The following is an 18,578-nucleotide window of genomic DNA, read 5'->3' as shown; positions in this document are numbered from 1 at the left end:
GGGATGACAGCGCTGCTGAGAAATACAGCTTCTTGGCGGTGGGCTCCTTGCTAGCTCACATTGTCATGCCAGCCTCCCACCATGGTGTAGTTCAAATGTTCCAAATCTCGCAAACTTAATGAAACACCTGTCCCCTCTCACGCCATCAGAAGTAATTACACATGGCTTTCACACGCTCATACACACCCAGACTCCAACTGGCTCACTGGCGGCTTCCCCGAGGATACCTGGGTGCGCTCCACGCTCAATCTTGGCATCACTGATTTGGAAGAGTCCCTCCTTCTTAACTCTCTGGAAGAACTGGCACAAAATTCTGCAGTTGGGGATCAACGGGGCTTAGATAAGTTTGAAGCAGTTATGATGGAGTTAGGAAAATCTTGATTTTTAAACTGTCAGACTTTACATGACTGAGACCCCCATACATAGGGCATCCTTCCACAATTCATATTAAGAGGACTCCGTTTAGAAATTGTCCCCACTGGTCATTTTGTACACGAATGTTTATACACACACCGCACATGTTCTGCAGAAAATAATTTCTCCTAACAGTGCTACTAGTTGGCACACTCAAGCCCAGTGAACTGCGAAGGGAAAAAAGTTCTCATCTTAGGAATCAAAGATCTGAGGTCTGACGGGGAAGTCTCGGGCTCGTGCTGAGAAAGTAGAAAAGGCAGTTCCAGGCCCACACAGTGGTCTAGTGTTGTTTTCTACACCTGCTGCCCTATGACATCTCTCCCTCTTCCAGCAGGACCAGGAGAAGCAGGAGATGAGAAGAAAGGCAGACAAAGCTTTAGAGTAAGTCATCAAAAATGGCAAATGGGTCCCCTTCGGCTTTTCCAGGAACAGCCCTCCCCCCTCCCCCGCACACACACGCTATATTTATGTACATACTGTTACACACACATTTGAAGAGAAAAGGAATTATATAACACATCAGCTGTTCATTTTCACAAGCCCGGTTGAGATCAACCCCGCAGTAGAGAAGCCTGTGGTGAGAGTCCAGGGATTTCTACAGGCAGGGAGAGAAAAGGGCCCCTCTCTCTGAGGCTCGGAACACAGGCATGGGGAGCTACCCAAAAATGTGAGCACTGAGTGTTTCCTTCAGGAGCCTTAAGCCCCCCAGGTGCCCCCAATTTCACCCCTACATGAAGCTGGATATTTGGTGGAGAAGCCAAATTGAGTTCGAAAACGTACATAGGCAAAAGGAGCAAAGGTGGACATGGCACAATTTATTATAAGGGCGTGGGTTTTGGAGACTATGCCAATTAGCATTCTACCTCTCTGGAGAGGAGTTTCTTCCTGGGTAAAATTGCAGTCAAAATCCTCACCAGGCACAGTTGCAATGAGGGCCCTAGACTGACCCCTCTGAGTTATGGGTAGCAAAAACATAGCACATAGTAGCTGCTGACTTTGTTCTCATCTTCGAGCCTCTCCTCCCTCTTCCCCCCTCCCCTAACCCTGATTGATGAATCAGGGGTTTTGACCTTTGCAGCAGAACTAGCTTTCAACAGACCATTCACCCAGTGGCTGCAAGTTAGTTTTATTTCTTACAGCTGGGATTGAAGATGGACTAATCCATAAACCCTAACTTGCTCTGCCCACCTAAAATCACCAAGGACATAAGGCCATTTTTTTTCTCTTGTTTGGTCATCTCACAATGCCTAAAGCTGTATCTTGCTCATCAATAAACTTCAATAGAAGCTGGCAGTGGTGCTGGGAATTATAGGAAGAAAATAAAAACCAACACACAAACATGAGCCTGACCAATCATGGCTTCCCTTGACCAGTAAATAATCAAAGTCCATGGTGACTCCCCTTAGGGGGAGGGGACACTGTCTGCAGCTGTGGCAACTAGCCCAACCTGCTGACAGGTTTCGTTCCAGATCTTTTCATTGGGCTTTGGTAGCTGCTGCACCTGCCAAAGGAACCGGTATCTTCTTTGTCTTGTAAAATTAAGACAAAGATGAACTTTACAAAAGCTTTCTTTTTGTTTGTTTCCCAAAAGCTCTTCTGAAACCAAAGAAAAGCAAACCCACAGGTAAAAACGAAACCCCAAATCAAGTCGTTGAAACCGGGAATGCACAGAGGGGCCCCTCTTGTTCCAATGACCAAGAGGGGAAAGGTCAGTGTGGCCTTGACCAGGGAGCTTCCTGGGCTCAGAGACTTGGGGGATGGTCCTCAGCCCATGTGGCTGGGATGATGGAAGGAGCTGGAGCCCTCGGCCTGGGAGCCGTGGCAAAGTCTGGTGGGCTTTTCGGTCTTTTTAAACCCTTTCCTTGTCTTTGGCTGTGGACCTCCCATTGGTCCTATCTGGTCCCCAAATGCCTCCCCCAATGTCCAACCTCACCCTTCTTCCCCACCAGTCTTGCAGGCTGTTAGAGAGGGCTCTGCTGCGGCAGACAGAACAGTGCCCCCTCCAAAGACATCCACAGCTTAATCTCCAGAACTGGAGAAAACGCTACTTCCCGTGGCAAAGGGGATCTGGCAGGTCTCGTGAGGTTAAGGATCTTGAAAGGGGGAGGTTGTTCTGCAGGGAACATCAGCCATCGGTGCTGGCCATGCAAGACAGGTGTCCACAAGCGAGGACAAGCAGAGCAATGGCCTGTCATTTCTCCGAGTCTGGGCACACTCTCTAAGCTGGCTCTTTCAGCCGAGCTGCCAGGACTAAGGTAGCATCGTGGGCACAAAAGCCCATCTTTAGAACGGGGAACCTGGGAGGCAGACAGCCCAGGTGAGAACTGTCAGAGGAGAGGGCAGCCTCTTTCACCAGACAGCAGTAGTGGCAGGCGCTGGGGCACATGTGGGACTCGGCCCCAGCCTCCCGAGCCTGCCAGAGGCCCTGGAACCCAGTTCTGGGCTGTCAGCAAAGACAAATTTAGCACCGATGATCTCATCTTGCAGAACAGCCCCGGGGCCTCCGAGCGCTCTGGGAAACATCACTTCGACAAGTTGGCAAGTGGACGTCACTGTCACGCCCGTAACGTAGGCAGAGGGTGCAGGGGTCCCTCCCTCGGCTCACCCAGGAGGAGCAGGTGCGGGTGATGCCAGGGCAACGGAGCAGGTGGCAGACTGGGTGAGGCCTGGGGTGCCGTCACCCTGAGCCCCCTCAGCCTGAAGAGCCCAGGTACTGTGAGCTGGCGCTTTAAGGCGAGACCGCAGACACCAACACACTTTGCCCGAGACCAGCGGCGGGCGAGCAGGAACATTCTCACTGTGAGGTGGTGGCTCACGTCCCTGCGACCCCGCCCCACCTCGTGCTTATATCAGGACGCGCTGTGAGAGATTATTTATAAAGGCAGTGGCGGTGGCAGAAGGTGGGGGAGGGTGGGAGCTCACTCCCTCTGCCGTTTATCACAAAGACCAGAGCACTGCAAAGATGACGATGGGGGGGTGGGAGTGGGAGGACTGTCCCTTGTCCCCCTACATGAGTCGGCGGCGGCGGCGGAAAAGGATGAACATTTGTCACCAAATGCAAACCCCAATTCCTCCCGTTGGCCCAGGCCACCTCTTGGTGTCCCTGCAGTTGATTTTCTGGCTTATGGTAGCTAGGGATTTTGCTGGTCAGTTCTCCCGAGGTTTTTCAGTGTGTTTTGTGGGCAGAAAACTCTCTGGAGTAAAGAGGCCACAGTGGCTCCCCCAGTGCTGCCCCAAAGTCCCAGGAGGGCAAGTGGCAGGTGAGTCCTTCATTGACAGGAGGTCCCCTGGCTCCTGCTTCCGCAGCCAATGGAGGGGACTCTGCAACGCTTCCTGGTGGAGGGAGGTGTGAAAATACTAAGAGAACGGACTTGATTCCTCTGCAATAGAGAGAAATACATTTCTAAATATCAAATAAACACAGGTACTTCTAGAAGGCAGGACAGAGAAAAGAGTGGTCCCTATCACACTGCTAAAGGTGATGGATAGTGACGGAGAATAAAAGTTGTCACATAAGAAAGGCCAGGTTTATATCCAAGCCCACCAGGGGTCAGTTCCATGTCAGATTCAGTCATATTACAGAAGATCAACTCCCGGAGAAGAAGGGCTGTGAGTCTGATAAATTCCATACCGGGAAGTGCCGATGGGATGTAACGAGGGGCTGTCAGAGAAATAAATCAAAATATACCGAGAATTTGGGGTGACCACCCATATAAAATCTCTTCTGCCAAAGACGCACGGACATGACCGTGGCTTAAGGAAGGAAAGCTCTGCCAGCAACTGGGAATGGAACTGACAGCATCTCTTCAAGTAAAGATGTCAGAAAAAAACGGCAAAGAGAAATTGGGATACGGGGCAAGAAGCGAGCATTAGCGCTACACGGTAGGACCAGGGGGATGCAGGCACGTCAGCCACGGGAGCAAAGTATCCTTGGAGCAGGTCTGACCCAGAGCTCTAGGCACATCCCATCACCCTATCACACACATGTATGCATGCACACACACACACACACACACACACACACACACGTGCACACACACACACACGCACACTGCTGCAGCACGGGAGCATTTGGAGAAGAAATAAAATTCGTTCAGACTGTGAACCATTTATCCTGTAGAGGCAAAATGAGATTTTTTTTTTCTGCTGTTCTTTTAATTAAAAGTTAGCTCATAAATCAAAGACCTTGTTTCCAGGCTGCAGGAGGTGGGAGGAGGAATCCCAAGCTTTTCAGGGCTGGGCACACCCTTTGCCCCCACCCCTCACCCACATTATTCACCCCATTTAGAGCCTCACATGTAGTAGCAGCCCAGGGAGAGGCCAAGGGTGGCTTCCTGAAGTTCTTCCAAAGAGTTCTTGTGTGTGTGCTCAAGTGTGCACGTGCATGTGTGCACACACACACACGATCCCACAGGGACTGGTTAGTGCATCTATTTGGAGCATCTGAGGTTTTCCCTGGTGACAGTCCACTCTCTGCTTCTCTGCCCTGCCTGGGCTCACACAGGTGTTTACATCCATGGAGTGTGAAGACTCTCCTTAGAAGTCGATCCAGCAAGAAAAGCATCTGATCCTCACCACCTTCTTAAGTTTTTTTTTTTTTTTTTTTTTTTTGCTTTTTCTTAGGGCTGCACCCACGGCATATGGAGGTTCCCAGGCTAGGGGTCAAATTGGAGCTACAGCTGCCGGCCTACGCTAGAGCCACAACAACTCGGGATCCAAGCTGCATTTGCAACCTACACCACAGCTCATGGCAACACCGGATCCTTAATTCAGTGAGCAAGGCCATGGATTGAACCCGCAACCTCATAGTTTCTAGTCAGATTCACTTCCACTGCGCCGAGACAGGAACTCCACCATCTTCTTAATTTTAATTCGGTTTTCTTCCTCCCACTGAATCAAGAGATGCCCTACAGACGTGAAGTTCTATTATCCTCAGCTCATTCAAAAGAGAGACGGAGGGTGCATGCATCAATCTGCTCGCTGCTCAACAGGTGAAATAGAAGTAGATAAACAGTTTGTCCAAAATCAGGAGCATCGCCAACAACAAAGTTGAGATTTCCCAGCTGTTGGTTGTGACTCTTCATGTAACACGTAGGTCTGGTTTGAACCCTTTAGAGGCACGAGCTACCTGTGACACAGCCCTGGGCAGACCCTTGGGCAGGAGGACGGTGGGGGTGGGGGGTGGTGGCCAGGAGCAGATGTGGGAAGCAGCAGGGTGACCTCCAGTGGCTCCCTTCGCTCCTTCTTGCCTTCCTCTGGCTTAAGGGAGCGGTTGCCACAACCGCCAAGGAAGCACAGTATTTTCCCCTTTTCAAGCCACTCCTCACCAGAGCATCTTAAAGTGCCCGTGTGCCCTCACTGACATGCCTTCATATTTTGGGGGAGAAATGAGGACAAAGAAATGGAACCGCCTATAAAAAAGGGAAGGCAGACAGAGCTTCCCATGATGCCATGAGCCTCCCTCTCCCTTTTTCCCCTCACCAACCCAGCTATTTTTCTCCGATGCTGCCCCAGTCAGAGAAAGAGTCCAGACAAAAACAAAGGTCAGGCAAGGAGCAAAGTTCCCTTTCCCATGTCCCCAGACCCACGTCCCTCAAAAACAATCAAATTTAAAGCGGAGAGATTAAATTATCACTAAGCTAATTATGGGAATCACACTTAGGCTGGCTGCCGGGAAGAGGGGTCAGCAGGCAAGAGGCATTAAAATTACAGGCAGATGCATGAAGCACTTAAAAAAGCAACTGGGAGACTCATTACCGTCCTCCCCCCCGCCGACCCACCACCCACAGGGGAGAGAGAAACCACTCTGGTGTCTGAGGCGCTGTCCATCTGGGCAATAGTCAGAGCATTTGACAGCTAAATAGCTCCGCTCTGTCATCATCTTAAAGCCAAAGTGGGCAAGACAGAGGTAAACTGATTAGATGGGGTGCTGCTAATTTCCCAGAGAGAACCGAGGGAGGTGGGTGGGGCTCAGTCCAAGAGGCAGAGCACAGGGAGGACCAGCCCCAGGCTTGAGTGCAAAGAGAAGGGTCTGGTTCCTGAGTGTGCATGCATGCGTAGGCATCAGCGTGGGCGGGTGCCCCAGGTATGCATGGGAATTAGGTACGCGGGCATGTTTCTGATATGAATATGTGTGACTGTGTGGGCAAGGTATATCTCTTATCCACCTGAAAGTAGAAGGTGAGAGCTTGGAAAGGACCAGAAGGCTCCTCCTAGCCACTCTGCAACCGAGAACGCCTTACGAGCTTTCTATGATGGCCAAGGCCCACCCAGTCACTGCCACTAGCTCAGCCATGAAGAAACCTATCATTTTACCCCATTATGGGTGCTCAGTGACTCCCCTGGCATCGTCAATATGATGTCAATCTAAAACGTGTCAGCTAGAAAACTGGCAATCTATAGAATGAGTTTGAGGGCTAAAAATCAATGTTTTTCAACCCAATCGGCAGGATGGCTTCCTCCATTCAGGATTCTAGCTTTGCCTTTTCCAGGGAGGAGCAGATGGTGGGGAACCCTGACAAGGAGGTCTGCGAGCTGGTCCTGAGGCAGTAGCCAGCTTTGGAACCAGAACTCCCAGATAGGCTTCCTTTCCTAGAAGATGGATTTCAAGGGCCAGTGGTCCTGCCTGTGTCCAGAGTGAATTTAGGGAATGTACAGTCAGAAAAGCAGAGTTCAGAAGGGAAGTGGGAGACTCTTTAGGGGTTAAATGACATAGGGGAAATTAATCTGAAAGGCTCCACTGAGTTGTAGTTAAGAGACATGATTTAATAAATTTGGCTAATTTAATTATCCCAAGAGACATCTGCTGAGCACGATTTAATCTGTGTATTTAAGTAGAAAAGTGCCCTCACTCTTAAGGAAAACTAGATGCAGGGAAATAGAAACATCAGAGGCTGACTGCTGGAAGGAACTGAACAATTCTAGTTGCAGTTCTAGAAGAAAAAGAAAATCACAGGAAAAGAAGCTGATAAGAGGATTTTGTTTTTAAAAAATCTCCAACACTATGTGTGGGTGGATGATATAAACTCAGTCATATCTTATGTTTTTCATATACCTTTTCCAATATTAAGCAAGAAGGGACCATGAGCTCTTCAATTCAAGAAACACCTAGCACGTTACAGATAGGCTAATTAGATATGTCTTTTTTTTTTTTTTTTTTTTTGGTCTTTTTAGGGCCACACCCACCTCATATGGAGGTTCCCAGGATAGGGGTCCAGTTGGAGCTGTAGCCACCTGCCGATGCCACAGCCAAAGCAAAGCAGGATCTGAGCCGCATCTGGGACCTATACCACAGCTCACAGCAATGCCAGATCCTTAACCCACTGAGCAAGGCCAAGGATCAAACCTGTGTCCTCATGGATGCTAGTTGGGTTTGTTAACCATTGAGCCATGATGCGAACTCCCTAATTAGAAATGTCTTGACTCAGTGTGTTCACAATAATATTCCTTAGAGTAGATTGAAGTCTACTCAATATTCTGTGATAATCTATATGGAAATGGAAATACGTATAACTGAATCACTTTGTTATACTGCAGAAATTAACACAATATTGTAAATCAAAAATACTTCAATAGAATTTTTTAAAAATAATAATCTTTAGTGTAAGCTGTATTATTGACAAAATACTCTCTGCCCCTCGCTTCCACCCCCTACACATATACACACCAGGCCTCTTCCTGTGGCCAGGTTATATTTCCCACATTATTCCCTTTGGCTTAGCCAATAAACTGTGAAGAGCAATAGCATGTGCCACTTCCAAGCAGTGGTGTTAACAGCCATTTCTCATTTCTTTCTGCCAGGGGCTGGCATGTCTTCAGCCTCTGTCCCAAACAAATGACATGGAGTGTAGCTGCTGCCCAACCAGGGTACACATTCACATGAGCTGAAAATGAACTCATGCTACTGTTGTAGCCACTTAAATTGGGGGTTATTTGTTACTGCAACATAACTTAGCCTAAGGTAGCTGATACATTCTCACACACACACACACACACACACACACACACACACACACACACACACTATAAGACCCAAAGCGCCAACAATCAATCTTTAAATACATTTTTTACTTAGCACTTGTTACTTTCAGAAAGCACTGTGCTGGGCACTCACATTTAACCGGGGAATGTCTAGACACGCAGGGGAAAAGATCCAGATGTATTAATAAACTATTTTTTTATGTAAAGAAAATGAACACAGTCCTCTCAGGAAAAATTCTCAGCAACTGATTTTGAAAGCTTCTATTGCCTGTGATTTCTGGGTAATCAAAATGTAATGGAATAAAAACTCAAGGTGGTAAAATAGATACATTCTGAGGCTATTAATTTTAGAAAAGGATTCTTCAGTTTAAAAGAGGATTCACTAGTTCCTTTGATGAACTCTTAGCCCATGACCTTTCCATCAGGTGAAGAAGCCCACAGCCTAGTTGAGGCAATGAGGCAGTCAGTCCACTAGCATCAAGGTGACCTTGACCCTGCCCAGCTCATGGAGGAGTCTCACATCCCAGCTGCCCAGTGTTCCTTAAGGCCAACAGTGTGCAAGTTCAGATCCACAAAGGTTCAAAGCTGATCCTTCCTGATTAAACCTCATGAGATCTAAGAAAAATGGATCCCCCAAGAGTGAGATTTAGTTCGTATTTTCTCCTCCCCTGCCTGCTATGTCTGGGGGAGGGCCCAGAAGAGCTTTAATCATAAACATTAAATAAGACATTCTATGTATGCTCATCCAGAGCATTTAAAATATGGTGAGAAGTGCATACAATTTCTCAAAAAGCCTGTACACCCATAGTGAGAAATAGCTATAAAGGGATCCTGTTTCTTATAGAAAAGCCCAGATAAATGCTATGCTCTTAAGGGAAGGTAGGACAAAAGGGAAGGAGTGGAATGATCACTGGCAGGGGGTGGGGATAGCTGGTAAGTCAGCAGAAAGATCAGGTAAAGAATTTATCCACTTAGAGATCTTTAAGAATGAGCAGTATCTGCCCATCTTCCCTGTTATCGGAAACCACAAAGCATGGAAGATACTCAGGTGATCTAATACACAGGTATAATCTTGCCTGAAACAACCCTTGGCATCTGAGATTCCCACTGGGAAGACCTGGAAAGCAGCAGGGTTTGCTGTAACTTGTGGATGCAGTGAAAAGAGTGAGTCCTAAGGTGGCCTTGCCATCATTCTGGCCCCTCAGGTCCAATCATCCCAGGCCACACTCAAATCCCTCTCCCCCACCCTCAGCAGACTCTCAGTTTGGTGGGAGTTGTCAGTGGTTGAGCAGAAAGGCAATCTACCTCCCTGGCAAGAGCGGGAATGGGGAGTCTCTTCCTGTGCACTTTCCCTTCCACCCTCTTGCTCCCAAGGCTTCAGGAACCCTTGGCGGGGGGGGGGAACCTTCTGGAAGGGGACTCAGAGGAGGTCTCAGCAAAAAACCTGGGGTGAGAGGAGGCACTGGGGATGCCAGAGAGTGACCCCAAGGAAGGGAGAGCCTTTGGTGGGGTGGGAAGACTGCTGAGCCAATACCCATCGATCCAGTCATAGATCCATTCGTTGGCCCACTTTTCCTAATGAGACTCATATGAGCACCAACAGGGCAAGGCAGGTCAACAAAGGAAACCATCTGATCACACTGTCCCTCAAGCCACGACATCTATAAAGAAATCGTGGAGCCAGAGCTGCTTTGGGACTTACTGCGGCATGTCAGCCTGGACGATTGGTCAAGATAACATCATGAGCAGATCTTCCTGCCTTAAGAGCACAATGCTGCTCAAGGACAGGCAGGAAAGAGCAAGAGCTGACCTGACTGGCAGCAGGAAAAGTCATCAGGCACCACTATGCACAGTCCCACAGGTTGTTTGCAGAGAGGATTCTGCTGTGACGCCAAAGGCCAAACATCCTGAGTGGGTCCTGGGTGGCAGGTCAGTGGTGAGTAGAAAAGCACAGCCTGTTGGCGCCTCCCCAGGGCCACCGCCCACTCTGCCACAGGACGGGCTCCAGCAAAACTGCTCCTGGAAACGGAAGTGGGCTGTGGAGGGAGCCTGGTGATGCGGGAGCTGCTGTGTAGGTGGGAACCCCACTGTCTCCCAGGCGGGTGCCTCTTCCTTGGCATTTAAATTTAGCCGGAATCCTTGAGACTCAAAATGTGAGGCGCCGGGCAGCGTGCCAGGGCTGAAGGGCTGAGCTGGAGGACCCGTGTCCTTGGGGTGGCTGGGCCATGACACACAGGCAGCCTACGGGCAGTGGGGGCCACAGAAGCGTGTATGAGAAGACAGATACATATATATATATTTAAACTAGGAAAGTGAGAGGATTGGAGCTGTTTCAGATAGATGAGTCTGGTACAATTAAAGAAGGGAGCACTCTGCCATGGGGACTTCAGTTACAGCAGCCACACTGGACCCCTGGGCCTCTGAGCTAGCACAGGGCCAGAGGGAAGGAAAGGAAGGTTCTGGCCAACAGGTGTGCTGGCCCAGTGTGGGGGAGGCCCAGCTCTCAGGGTTGTGGAGTAAGGTTCACCACAGCCCAAGAGCAGAGCCACAGGTCAAGTCCATGATAAGGCCACATCAGGGAAGACAGACCTTAGATCAAATTGTACACCCCGCAGGTGAGTCACGAGTCACTTCACCTGTGTGAAATGGAGGTCGTAGCCTTGACCCTGAATGGAAACCTGGAGAATGACATGAGATGATCAATGCACGTAACACAAGGGAAACACCCAGAAGAGTGCCTGGCACCTACAAGGTGTACCGAACACAGCGGTTCCCTTCCCAACCTCTCTCCTGCCAGCTCTAATCCACAGGGAAATGACCCCTTCCTAAAAGCCCGTCGATCCCCAAAAGAGGCCAGTCTCTGGGGGGGCAGGGCGCAGACCCCCTCCATGGACAGAGCGCTCATCAGGTACCGACCTGAAACAGAAGTCTCGCTCACCCCCCATCATAAACCACCGCTGTTTCCCCAAGACGAGCAGCGTCCCTGGGACCACCTCCACGTGCTCCCAGACCTCCCGCTGGGGGCGGCAGCACCCTCTGACCCTCTGGGTGGGACAGGCACTTAGCCCCTTCCTATTCCTCCTCCGGATTCTCTGATATGCCAATCAGAACCTCAGGGCGCCAGAAGACAGGGGGCTCCTGAGCAGGGCTGTTGTGCCCCTTCCTGTACCACTAAAAGTTAACTTGGACTTTAAAAGTATTGGTTCCTACGCCCTCAGTGGCCAGCTTCTAAGCGCTCATGTGGCAGGCAGCTTCTAAAAGGATCTCAGTGACCCCTGCCTCCTCGTATTCACACCTCTGTGGAAGCCCCTCCCCTGAGAGTGGGCTGGACCATGTGAGTGGCTTCTAGGGAACAGCATGTGGCGAAGGTGATGGGCTGTTACTCCTGAAATGAGGTTCTGAAAGGACCGGCTCGCTGTCTCTTGTTGGCCCTCTCTCTCAGCTGCCGTATTGTACGAGAGGCTGTCATGGAGAGGTCACGTGGCCAGGGACTAATGTCTCCAGGGAGGACCTGAGGCCTTGCACCTACCACGGGCATGACCTTGGAAGAGGAACCCCCCCCATTCTGGCCTTGAGCATGGAGAGGACGGCTGCCCCCAGCCAACACCCTGACTACAGTCTGTGAGCAACTCTGAGCCAGAGGGTCCAGCTAAGCTGGGCCTGCATTCCTGCTCCACAGACACTGTGAGACAAATGTTGTTTCAAGCCTCTAGGTTTTGGGGTCATTGTTGCACAGCAGCCCATAACCGATACATCTGCATCCCCTGGGAGCGTGATGAAGGGGGGAGACTTGAGGGAGCTCTTGGAGAAGCCGTGGCCAATGCCTCTATGAGAAACCAGAGCTGCTGGGAGAAGCACTGTGCCACCACCAGGAAGCAAGCCCAGTGGCCACATTCACAGGAAGTCACTTGGGAACAGGGGGAACTATAAGCAGACCCTCAAGCAGAGCTTCCGCTGGGGGGCTCTGAGTCAGTCTGGCTCCCACTGCCTTTCCCATCCCTGGTCCTGTTCTTGGTGAGAGCTTTTGCCAGCATCTCCATCGAGATTCTATTCTCTTCCCATCTAGAGTCTATCAGCTACGAACCCAGCAGGAAGGGGGCCATTCACAGCTGGGGGCCCACCACCTCCTCTTGCCTTCTGCCTCCTTCCTCTTCCTCTGGTACATCATGTCTTTCATCCTTTCCCATCTATGTTGTCTTGGTTACAAAGCCAGACTCCTGATATGCTGCTAGTTTTCATTTTAATGATACGTTCTTGTAAAGCACAATATTTTACTTCAATTGCATGTGTCACTGGCTAAATTCCTCCAGCGTGTCTGGCATTTGAGCATCAGCTGACTGAGTGTGCTCTATGATTTGGGGTGTTTCTGCAGCACTTTCTTCAATTTTAATGTCTGCATTTTAATTTATGATCAGGATCATTCCACAGAAATGTATATCCACACACACAGACACGTATGATTCAAAAAACATGGCACACATGTATCAATAAATCTTGACTTGGCAAAACTCATTTAAAGCCATCTCCTTAAATCATATGCACCAGCAATGATCATTTGGAAAATAGGATATGACAAATGTTCCTGGGGTAGTGTTTTCTGGGGATCTCCAAGCGTGTTTTAAGAAAGTGCTAGGCGGAGAGTGAGTCTAAGTGTTGAGCTGCTTTGAGGGGCTGTGAGATGCCCTACTGCAAGGACACTGCCCCATCCCGCTCAGGGCAGCGCTGAGTGACCTCTTGGGATCCACCAGGGACATGCAGGGACAGGGGGTGAACCTCAGGGCCAAGTGGTGAAAAGCAGGAAAAGAGAAGAAAACAGTGCCTAGGGGACACACTGCTGTGAAAAGGATGGTTGAGTGGGGAATTGATATTGTTCCAGAGTATAAGACATGCCCACGAGGACACTGCCCGGCTTAGCTGGTTTCCGTATCTCCAGGGTACAACATGGTCAAAAAGGCTTAGAAGCCAGCCAAGGAGATTGAGACGAGGTAGGGAAACACCATGAGAAGTGGACAGGTTGGCACGAGGTAAAGCCGGTCTGAAGGCCAGTCCCAGGAAGCTGGGTTTGAAGGATGGATGATCGAACAGCCATTAATCTGTCCCTGCTTAGATGTGAACCAAGTGGAAAGAGGGGGGGCCCCTGGAACATCTACTGTGTTCTTCTGTCTGCAGAACCCTCAGCCTCGGCCTCCCCTTCCCTTAACCACAGGGTAAGATCTGTACAGGCTTAATACTCAGCAAAACCAGGGGTGGGAAATGCAAAACCAACATGATGAAAATAAGCCCCAAAAAAGCCAAAAAAAAAAAGGCTTTGAAGGACTTTTCCAGGCATGGAAGTTGGCCAGCATGGATTCTTCCATATTTCTTTTATCTTCTGCTTAGGTGTCTAGCCACATGCAAACCAGCCAGCAGCTCTGGTTTGAGAAACCTGTATCACAGAAGCAAGTGCCCAAACCCTACACTAAGTACACTCAGCCTCTGCTCTGATCACCAGGTACCCGGCAAGCTGGAGTTCTAACTGTGTCTCCATTGGATGTGGTGATGCCTCCAGCCACCTGGAGAGCATTCCGAGGCATGAATTTCTCTGTAGTTAAAGTTGATTTAAACTTCCAGGTGACTGTGAAGAATTCTCAGGTGCACTAAGGAAGCTGCAAGGCAGGGGCTGCACATCTCTGTTAACAGACTCCAGCGCTATAGAAACACACATGCGGCATCCATTCCTGGGAACTTATGTTCAGAATGACACAGCCTCAGGTGGGCTCCCTCCACCTCGGGCTGGCTGCCCTTCTGGACGCATGGTCAGGGCCGAGAGAACACAAGCAAATCAATTTCAAACAGGCTCAGAGAGAGAGACGACAAATACCATATGATATTGCTTATATGTGGAATCAAAAAAGTACAAATGAACATATAGACAAAACAGAAACAGACCCACAGACATAGAAAACAAACTTATGGTTACCAGAGGGGAAAAGGGGAAGGGGGAGGGATAAATGAGGAGTTTGGGATTAACTCTAAACACACCACGGTACATAACACACTTAACCAACAAGGACCTACTGCAGAGCTACAGGCAACCACACTCAATATTTTATAATAACCTATAAGGGACAAGCATCTGAAAAAGAAAAGATGTGTGTGTGTGTGTGTATGTGTATATGCGTGTATACATATATGTGTTATTTATATTATGTATGTGAGTATATATATATATATAAATGGATCATTTTATTGTACAGTTAAAACTAACACAACATTGTCAATAAAATACACTTCAATGAAATAAATTATTATAAAATTTCAAACAGGCTCAAGAAAAAAGAAGTTAGGAAGACTGAATTAATCTGCATGACAGTCCCCAATAAGAATGACGGCATGTTATCTACTCCCATTGACTCTCCATGCTGACACACACCCAACTCCTATCCAGAGAGGCTGGCGGTATGGTGTGGTTTGCACGTGCACACACACAGACACACACAGACACACACACACACACACACATCCTACCACAAGCCAATAGCAGGGCCAGGCAAGGTTCTGCTTAACCAACACCCACCAAGTGCTCTGCCCCTTTGTGTGAGCAGTTTAACCTAACACCCAGGAAACACACCACCACAAAATGAAAGGAGCAACCAGGGAGTTCCCGCTGTAGCATAGTGGGTTAAGGATCTGATGTTGCCACAGCGGTGGTGGCGGCTGTGGCTCAGATTTGATCCCTGGCCCGGGAACGTCCATATGCCACTGGTGTAGCCAAAAAAAAAAAAAAAAGGAGCAATCACACCTCAAGTGGAAGTTTATGATGTTTTGGTTCACAATGAACATTAGTCTCTCCCACTAATGTCAGGCAGTAATTCACTGCCGAACAGTAGCCATAAAATACGATCTCTCAGTAGTAAAAATGCAAGAGGCAGAGACAGTGGGGCTGGACTTCTGGGTGGACTATTTAGGCGGAGATCTTGTCCTTCTGAGGCAACACTGACCTTGTTACCCCAACTTGGGTCAAAGGTTTTCAGATTTATACGGACACCTAAAAACCAATCAGGATGCTGTGTGCCTTCGGAGTTTTACACGCAGTTGAAACGGTAACAGCCTGTGGCTTCCTCTTAAATTCCTCAGCATCTGCTAATGACTGGAGCATCTATATGCCACATCTCCTAACAGCGCACGGAGAAGGACGCCAGGGCCAGAAGACATGAAAGACATCCAAATTGGTACTTTCCTCACCTCCTTTCCCTCTGCCTCATGTGATGTGTGCACTAAAGGAGTGAAATTACGGTCATCAGAGACAAGGCTGCAAATGATGGGGAGCCACAGCGCTCAAACAAAACGAAAAGTCCATAATTTTGAGGGCAGCCCATGGATAGCTACAGTCTAGCTCCTGGACCCCTGAAACTCACAGAAAACCCCCTTCCTCTTAGCAAAGCCCCCAGCCCCTCCCACCTCGAGTGCCTTGTCAGATTGCAAAGAACGCTGCGAGGCCCTGATGCACACAGGAGATTATTACCGGGCTCAGAGAAGCCCACTCTGTAATTACGGCTACCGTATGATTTCCATTATGCTCACCCCCGGTCTCAGCAGCGCACGAAACTTCCCACAAAGCCCTCCTGGAGCCCCAGAGCTTTCCGTGGCTGGGCCTCTGCCCAAAAGGTGAACGGGGTCCTGATAACCCCTGAGAAAAGCAAGACAGAGTTATTACAAGGAAAGGGGAGCGGTGCTCAGTGAGCAGGGCAGCGGGGGGGAGGGGGGAATTCTATTGTTCAGAAAAAAATAAATACACCGGCCAGTTTCGCTTTTTATTATTTCAAACAACAGACTCGGCGGTCCGGCCTTCCTTTCCCAACTCGAACTGTCCCCCTGGGCTGGCTGTGCTGAGTCTGCAGAGCGATAGCTGGGCTTCAGCAAAGCTATTAAAAAGGCTGCCTCTCTGAGCTTGTGGAGCAGAAAGTCTGGCTGCCCCCGTGGCCCGGCATTCCCGAGGAGGGCCGCAGGCTCATTCCTCTCCTGTGACCCTCTGCTCTTACCCCTCAAATGTTTACACGTCACCAGTCCCCCTCCAGGTCTGGAAAGTAAATGTAAGAGCCCAGGTGGCGGCAACAGAACTGTTCTTAGGCACCCCCCTCCCCGACAGTAAGAGATGAGAAGTGCCAGCCCACTGTTTATAAAGCCCCAAGGCTCCTGATCAGGTGTGACCTGTTACGGGGACACCTCAAGACCAGGCTCTGCCCGGGGCCTGTCCCCTGAGGGATGTCCTCAGCCCACCCCCGTGGAGATGGGCTGTGCTCTGTCCTCCCCTCAGGGGACCGGCTTCCCGGGTGACAGAGGGCCAGCCCCGTCAGCCTCCCTCCACCCTCTGACCAAGAGCACACATTTGCAAGTCAACAGTCTTCGGTTTATGATGCAGCCATGGCCAGGAAACACCTTTTATTTTCCCCCCAAGAGAAAATAACTTTCTGTTCTGTTCGGTGCACTGAATTCTCAAGGTTTGTTTCACTGACACCACATTCCAACCAGCTCAGACCCAGCATCTAAGTAAAGGATCCTCTGGCACCTGGTAGGAAGTTGACAGGGGGCTTCAGGGTGGGACTCCTCCAGCGCATTAGAGGAAGTCACCTCTCCTTTGCACTGGGATCAGGCTCAGGAGAGACAGGAGCAAAAGCACCCCAAATTCCCTTGCTAACTTATTTACCCTCAACAGTGCTTATTCCCCCATCGGAGCAGGCAAAGCCAGGTCAACAGACGTCTATCTCACGGGTGACCTGTCGATGGAAATGCCCTTGGTGTTTGGAGTTCACTTTGCCAGCAAACGGAACACGCTGAATCCCAGTGAGGAATGAAGTCCTCTGAGCAACCAGCGGAAACGTCCCCGAGGTCCTGCCCTAAAGCTGGTGCACTTCCCTCCTCAGGCTAAACTGAGGCTTATCAGACACAATTTCAGCAAGTGTGGTTATCTGATTTCCTAGCTCCCTGAAAGCTGAAAGCCGCAGACGGAGGGAGGAGGAGGGTCGCTGCTGTGGACCAGGACTTTTGGCAGCATCTGGAAGTGACGAGTGACAAGGTGCATTAGAGGAAGAGCCGGAAAGGCTGCAACGAACAGACATGGGAGTCACTCCACCTCCCAGCATCGTCCCTGGGCATCCATGCACTCACTTCAACACGTGAGGAGTCACAACAACAGGAAGGCCAGGGCAGCAAAAAACACTTGTGTTTAATATATTCTTTGCAGAAAGGCAGAAGACGCAGACTTTGAAACAATTCTTAAGGCTCTATGGACAGCGGTTAAATCATTTGTTAATTATCACTCAGGGCAGAACAGCACAATGAGGTGGGCAATGCCAGATGCGTGGAGCGCTGCCCTCATCATCCTTGCAGCGTGCTACGGCATTTCAGCAACGTAGGTTTCCAGCTGCTACCCACGTAGCTGCTCCACACGTATCCCTGATTCACCCACCCTCTGCTCCCTGCCTCTCTGAGCTTGTGGAGCAGAAAGTCTGGCTGCCCCCGTGGCCCGGCATTCCCCAGGAGGGCCGCAGGCTCGTTCCTCTCCTGTGACCCTCTGCTCTTACCCCTCAAATGTTTATGCGTCACCAGTCCCCCTCCAGGTCTGGAAAACAAGTGAAAGGGCCCAGGAGGCGGCAACAGAACTGTTCTTATGCACCCCCCTCCCCGACAGTAAGAGATGAGAAGTGCCAGCCCCACTCTGGCATGCCAGCCCCAGTGCTTGTTCCACAGAGATGCACAATCTAGAGAGAGAAACAACGGCTGAAATGGGCCGTCACCCAGCAGAATGGGAGAACAGGCAGAGTCTCGTGATTCACAGCTCAAATGAAAGACAACCCTTGACCAAACTAATACCCAGAAACACAGCAGAGAGAAAAGGAAGCATCAAAGCTCGGCCTCAGATGAAGCAGTGCCACTTTCTCCATCTGAATCACTCCATGTTCAGAAAATTCCAAGGGAAGCTTCATTAAAACAAGCAGGAGCACCACATGGAGTCATCAGTATTTCCCCGGGAAAAGACTCAAGTGTGACTATCAGCCAACAGAAAAACCAAACCAACTGCCTACAGTCTTAGGAAGGCTTTTAAGCAAGGGGGCCTCCCTCTGGGGCCAGCTCCAACCCACTGCGATGAGACGCCCAGCCAAGGTGGGTGAGAGAATAGTTCGAGATGGGGGGGGGGGCCCAAC

General features: G+C 49.9%; 1 protein-coding gene across 5 annotated transcripts in view; it reads right to left on the bottom strand.

Annotated features, from left to right (window-relative positions):
• Positions 1 to 18,578, bottom strand: part of PLXNA4 (plexin A4) — a 502,572-nt gene that overhangs the window by 352,841 nt on the left and 131,153 nt on the right. The window lies entirely within an intron of this gene.

The sequence above is a fragment of the Sus scrofa genome, chromosome 18 (genome assembly GCF_000003025.6).
Source record: "Sus scrofa isolate TJ Tabasco breed Duroc chromosome 18, Sscrofa11.1, whole genome shotgun sequence".
Classification (NCBI taxonomy): Eukaryota; Metazoa; Chordata; class Mammalia; order Artiodactyla; family Suidae; genus Sus; species Sus scrofa.
The sequence above is the reverse complement of the archived record's forward strand: the minus strand, read 5'-3'. Positions and strand labels throughout refer to the sequence as shown.